At 44.8% G+C, this 6851-nt stretch overlaps 1 pseudogene; it reads left to right on the top strand.

Moving 5' to 3' along the window:
* Positions 1–5778: 5778 nt before the first annotated feature.
* LOC116095550 lies at positions 5779–6339 on the top strand (annotated as a pseudogene).
* The last annotated feature ends 512 nt before the right edge of the window (positions 6340–6851 follow it).

Raw genomic sequence — 6851 nt, 5'->3', positions numbered from 1 at the left:
TTTCTGCTTCAGGCTTGCGGAGCCCAAACGCAACTCTGACGGCTGCGACCCGGGGCGGAGAGAGGCGGCTGAGGCAGCCACCACTCCATTTATACCCTCCCGCCCCGGGCGCTGCTGGTCGAAGGGCGCCTCGCGACCTGGGCGCAGTCGTGCCCGCCCACTCGGCCCCGGGACCCAAGGCGGGGCAGCCACGCGAGAGTGACCTGGAGCGGCCATAAGGTGTCAGAGCGACCCCTTGTGTTCGGAGGACCGGCCGCTCGCACCTGTATGATTCTCTTTCCGCAACATAGGGATTGAGCCATGTCCCTCCCCAACACCCACACGCAGGTATAATGTTTAAAACATCCACAAAACGCCTACATCTACACAAAGGGATGCTAAAGTACAGTTAATAGGTGGCCCAATACCTGGTTGAGCGGAATACGCAAGACACATGGACGTTTTAAGAGCATATAACCTTGAGGTTGGATTGTGGAGGTCATTAGAAATGGTGGTGGTATCTTAGGTGATGAGATTTTCCTGAAAAGATGAGCGAATCTTGGCAAAGCTTTTATAAAACAAAACGCGACTGTCCCCTCCGGTTTGTTCTGGTGGCATGCCTACAATTTAGTTTGTGCACAAGGAGGAGGAAGAGAAGAAAGGTATATTTGGGCTCATGGTTCTTGTATAAGGGAGCTAAATCTAGTGATGTCCTTGCAGGGCATCTCATGGTAATTCATGGCAAAACACAAACAGAATGCATCTGTACCTGTGTGTGTGTGCATGTGAAACAATGTTTTTGCTACTATGTAAACGCCAGTTAAGAGTGGTGGTGCAAGCCTTTAATCCCAGCACTTGGGAGGCAGAGGCAGGCAGATTTCTGAGTTCGAGGCCAGCCTGGTCTACAGAGTGAGTTCTAGGACAGCCAAGGCTATACAGAGAAACCCTGTCTGGAAAAACAAAAACAAAAACAAAAACAAAAACAAAAAAATAAGAGGCTTAAATAATGAAGGGTAATCATTGACTTTACCCAAATGAAGGCTTCACTGACCATTTAAAAGTCATGTTATCTCATGGGACTAAAATATGTGGCATTGGAGCTGTATTCCCTTGCTCCATAAATGCTAGCAACCATTTTTTTCTATCCTTATATCCACTCAAATCAGAAATTAGCAAAAGGTAGACAGATACCTATTGGTTGAAGAAAACAATTGAGGAAATATGTGTATTTATCTATCAATTCATTCCAATAAATGGCTAATCAGAGCTTTCCCTGAGCAGATGCCATGGTCACCATGGTATACAAGAATCCCTCCCTACCTTACAGAGTAGTGGGTGGTGACTATATTAAATAAAGAAGCCTTGCTAGGTGTAGTGACTCACACCTTTAGTCTCAGCACTTGGGATACAGAGGGCACCCTCTGTGAATTTGTGGCCATTCGGGTCTATACAGCAAGTTCCAAGCCAGCCATAGTGAGACCCTGTTTTATTTGTTTGTTTCTTTGTTTCTTTGTTTGTTTGTTTTTTCAAGACAGGGTTTCTCTGAATAGCCCTGGCTGTCCTGGAACAACTCACTCTGTAGACCAGGCTGACCTCGAAGTCAGAAATCCACCTGCCTCTGCCTCCCAAGTGCTGGGATTAAAGGCGTGTGCCACCACTGCCCGGCTAGAGACCCTGTTTAAAAAAAAAAAAAAAAAAGAGCTGGGCTGGGCTGTAGTGGCAAGTGCCTTTAATTAAGCAACTTGGGAGGCAGGGACAGGCAGATTTCTGAGGCCATCCTGGTCTACAGAGTGAGTTCCAGGACAGCCAAGGCTACACAGAGAAACCCTGTCTGGAAAAACAAACACAAACAAACAAGCTAGAAGGTGGTACACACCTTTAAGCCCAGCCTTGGGAGGCAGGGGCAGGAGGATTGTAACAAATTTGAAGTCAGCCACAGCTGGGCAGTGGTGGGTCATGCTTTTAATCCCAGCACTTGAGAGTCAAAGGCAGGTGGATCTTTGAGTTTGAGGCCAGCCTGATCTATAGATCTAGTTCCAGGACAGCCAGAGATACACACATACACACACAAAAATCATCTCCAAAAAAAAAAAAAAGCCGGGCAGTGGTGGCGCACGCCTTTAGTCCCAGCACTTGGGAGGCAGAGGCAGGTGGATTTCTGACTTCGAGGCCAGCCTGGTCTACAAAGTGAGTTCCAGGACAGCAAGAGCTATACAGAGAAACCCTGTCTCAAAAACAAAAGAAAAGAAAAGAAAAAACAAGTGAACAAACAAACAAACAAAGCATTTCTGTAATATTTGACCCCCTCCTCAGAGACATCTTCCCAGAACATCCAATCTCTAAAGTAGCTCTAAAATAGCTTGCCAACACTCATCATCACATCCATATCATCCTATCTTCATTTCAAAACGTTTATTATCCCTAAAAATACACTGACCAAATAAGTGCTGAACATCCAGGAGCATCCATGATCCAAAAATTCAAAACCTGAATCTCTCCAGGCGTGATACATACATACATAGGAGTATGAGCCAGGAGGGTGGAGAGTTTGGGAGTACTGTGAGCTTCTGTTGGATTCTGTCTCAGAAACTTATATACACATAAAAATGTTACTCAGGCAGGCTATATACAGTCGTGTGTGTGTGTGTGTGTGTGTGTGTGTGTGTGTGTGTGTGTGTGTGTGTGAACCTGGAAACCTCAGTCTGGTGATGCCGCTCTGTCTCACAGGCATGAAGCTATTAAGTTAGAACTTTATACAAATGGGCATAGAGGCCAGCATGGGCTATATGAATTTTTTTTTAAATATATAGAAAAATGTCCGTAAATTTCTCATTAAGATTTTGGCTTTAAGCGGGCAGTGGTGGCGCACGCCTTTAGTCCCAGCACTTGGGAGGCAGAGGCAGGTAGATTTCTGACTTCGAGGCCAGCCTGGTCTACAGAGTGAGTTCCAGGACAGCCAGGGCTATACAGAGAAACCCTGTCTTGAAAAGAAAGATTAGAAGCCGGGCGGTGGTGGCGCACGCCTTTAATCCTAGCACTTGGGAGGCAGAGGCAGGCGGATTTCCGAGTTCGAGGCCAGCCTGGTCTACAGAATGAGTACCGGGACAGCCGGGGCTACAGAGAGAAACCCTGTCTCAAAAAACAAAAAAAAAAAGAAAAGAAAAGAAAAGAAAGATTAGAGCTGGAGAGATGGCTCAGCAGTTTAAGAGCACTGACTGCTCTTCCAAAGGTCCTGAGTTCAAGTCCCAGCAGCCACATGGTGGCTCACAACCATCTGTAATGAGATCTGATGCCCTCTTCTGGGGTCTCTGAAGACAGCTACAGTGTACTTGTATATAATAAATAAATAAATCCCTTTTAAAAAAAGGGAAAAAAAGATTAATCCCAGCACTTGGGAGGTAGAGGCAGGCAGATTTCTGAGTTGGAGGCCAGCCTGGTCTACAGAGTGAGTTCCAGGACAGCCAGGGTTACACAGAGAAACAACAACAAAAAAAGGGTTACACAGAAAAAAATTGGCTTTATTCCTAAGATATATTTTTCTGAAAATATTCCATAATCTAATAAAAGGGGAGTGAGGATTCAAAATACTCTAGTCTCAAGCATTTTGCCTGTTTCTTCTTTTTTTGTTGTTTTTGTTTTTGTTTTTGTTTTTTGAGACAGGGTTTCTCTGTGTAGCCCTGGCTGTCCTGGAACTCACTCTGAAGGCCAGGCTGGCCTCTAACTCAGAGATTTGCCTGTCTCTGCCTCCACCACCTCCCGGCTTCTTTCTTTTATTTGAGATAGGGTTTCTCTGAATAGCCGGCTGTTCTGGAACTCAGTCTGTAGACCAGGCTGGTCTTGAACTCTCAGAGATCTGCCTGCCTCTGCCTCCTGAGTGCTAGGATTAAAAGCGTGACCCACCAGTACCCAGCTAAAGAACCCGACTATTGCTGGGCAGTGGTGGTGCAAGCCTTTTCCCTGAGACAAGGTCTCACTGTATAGTTATATAGTCCTGGGTGATTTGAAACTATTTTTTTCAGGGAGGGACTGACAATGGAGGTCTCTCTATGTAGTCCTAACTTTCTTGGCCCTTGCTAAGTAGACCAGGCTGGCCTGGAACTCACAGCAATAAGCCTGCCTCCGCCTGTGGAGTGCTGGAATTAAAGGTGTGCCCCACCACACCCAGTTGGTTTAAAGCATTCTCTGAGCATACTAGGCTGACCTTGAACTTCTAGTAATTCTGCTTCCGCTTCTGGGAGTGCAGATGTTTACCACCACACCCATATACCTGTGCAAAAACTTTCTATGTACTTATATGGTAAGCATTAACAGGCTTTAAAGGAATGTTTTAAATTTATTATTTTATGTGTATTTATGTGAGTGCCTGCCTGTATGTATATGTACTACATTCATGCCTGGTGCCTGAAGAGAGAATCAGATTCCCTGGAACTGTAGTTATAAGGGATTACAATCTGCCACACAGATGCTGGTAATCAAACCCAGCTTCTCTGCAAGAGCAGCAAGTGTTCTCGACCACTGAGCCATCCCTCCAACCCATGTGTTAATAGACTTCATTAGGCTACTTACAGATTACAATTCAGAAAAGATAGCTTGATGACAGTTGTAGAGGCAGAAAACTCCGAACTAGACAGTCCTGAGCATAAAAGCATGAGGCTTTTGCTTATCTGTGCCTTGAATTCATGTGTTTGTTTAACAGACATGTACTGAGCATTTAGTCTATGCCATGTTAGATGCCTTTTAAAGTTCTTGCTCTCATAAAGTTTGTGTGTAGGGAAGGACAGACACTAAATGAAGAAACAGGCGCCAAGCAGTGGGGGCACACACCTTTAATCCCAGCACTACAGAGTGATTTCCAGGACAGCCAAGGCTACACAGAGAAAGCCTGTCTCAAAAAACCAAAACCAAAAAAACAAAAAACAAACAAACAAACAAACAAACAAAGAACCCGACTATTAAAAGCTAGAACTAGTCTGCCAAGCCTGCCCATCATGTTTAGCAGTCAGGGGCGGAGGTAAAGGGATTCATAACTATTTTCCCTCGGGAACACACCTAGGCTGGACTCGACTATCAAGACAGGTCAAGCATCATCCTTCTCCTGGAACACAATCTAGTGGCAATAATATTGATCTGTCACCAGGGCTTGTGGGATTAAGTGCCGCAAGACTGTGGCCCTCGGGCGAAAAAAAAAAAGTAATCTACACAGAGGTGAGGACTGGAAAGACTTCCTAGAGAGAAGGTGGTAACACAGCTGTACTTTCATGTTTAAAATGACATTTATTTTACTAAAGGGTCTCATGTAGCCCAGGCTGGCCTTGAACTCACCATGCAGCCAAGGATGGCCCTGTATTCTAGGATCTTTCTTTTATGCTGGAATTTCACAGGTATGCACCATCACACCCATCTTTGTTTACACTAGAAACAAGCTCCACTAGATCACTTTAGCACCATCAAAAATAAAATAAAATAAAATAAAAATAAATTAAATAAATAAACAATAAAGGAAGCACCAGGGGAGATGGCTCAGCAGAGAAAGTGCTTGCCATGCAAACCTGAGTTAAATCCCCAGGACCCACAGGCTGCCGGTAGGAAAGAACTGACTCTACAAAGCTGTCCTTTGATCTCCACATATGTGTGCCCCCCATATATATCAATAATACAATAATAACGAATAAACAATTCATAAGTAATAAATGAAATAAATCAAAATTAAGGAAATAAGGACATAGAAATGAACTAAAGGGTTGGGGCAGGGGCTTAGCAGTTAAGAGCTCTAAGCCTGCATTCCGTAAGGACGAAGCCATGTTCAGCTCGAGCGCCAAGATTGTGAAGCCCAATGGCGAGAAGCCGACGAGTCTGGCATCTCTCAGGCGCTGCTGGAGCTGGAGATGAACTCAGACCTCAAGGCGCAGCTGCGGGAAGTCAACATCACCGCAGCCAAGGAAACTGAAGGTTGTGGTGGTCAGAAAGCTATCATAATTTTTATACCAGTTCCTCAGCTTTTAAATCTTTCCAGAAAATCCAAGTCCGGCTAGTTCGTGAATTGGAGAAAAAGTTCAGGGGGAAGCATGTAGTCATCATTGCTCAGAGGAGGATTCTGCCCAAGCCAACCCGGAAAAGCCGCGCAAAACAGGTAAAAGCGCTCCAGAAGCCACGCTCTGACAGCAGTGCACGATGCCATCCTTGAGGGCTTGGTGTAGGTAAGAGGATCTGTGTGAAACTGGATGGCGACCGGCTCATAACAGTTCCTTGAGACAAAGCACAGCAGAACCACAGGGAACACAAGGTCCAAACTTTTCTGGTGTGTGCAAGAAGCTCACAGGCAACGATGTTAATTTTGAATTCCCAGAGTTTCAGTTATAAAGAAAATAACTGAATAAGTGTCATTCCTAATTTAGAGAGAGAGAGAGAGAGAGAGAGAGAGAGAGAGAGAGAGAGAGAGAGAGAGAGCACTTGCTGCTCTTCCAAGAGATGGGTTCAATTCCCAGCATTCTCATGGCAGCTCACAACCATCTGTAACTCCAGTTCCAGGAGATCCCATACCTTCTTCTGACCTCTCTTAGTTACCATACATTCATGTAGGCAAGAACACATCTGCATACATGAAATAAGCAAATCTAAATAAGGAAATGAAATTAGGGCAATGAATGAATTCTCCAAACAGATGTCTAGAGGAAACCTTGAAGCCATGTATAAGATGTGTAAGCCACCCCCTAGCTCTTGGCCTTGATTTCTTCAACAGTAAAGCAGAAATAAGGGGAGAAACTAGATAAACCTGCACACAGTCCCAGATACCAAATGCAGGGAGAATTCCCAAGGCAGCGGCTAATGTTGGATTATTACAATATAACATTTTCTTTTCTTTCTTTCTTTCT

Source organism: Mastomys coucha, unplaced genomic scaffold (genome assembly GCF_008632895.1).
Source record: "Mastomys coucha isolate ucsf_1 unplaced genomic scaffold, UCSF_Mcou_1 pScaffold18, whole genome shotgun sequence".
Lineage (NCBI taxonomy): Eukaryota > Metazoa > Chordata > Mammalia > Rodentia > Muridae > Mastomys > Mastomys coucha.
The sequence above is the reverse complement of the archived record's forward strand: the minus strand, read 5'-3'. Positions and strand labels throughout refer to the sequence as shown.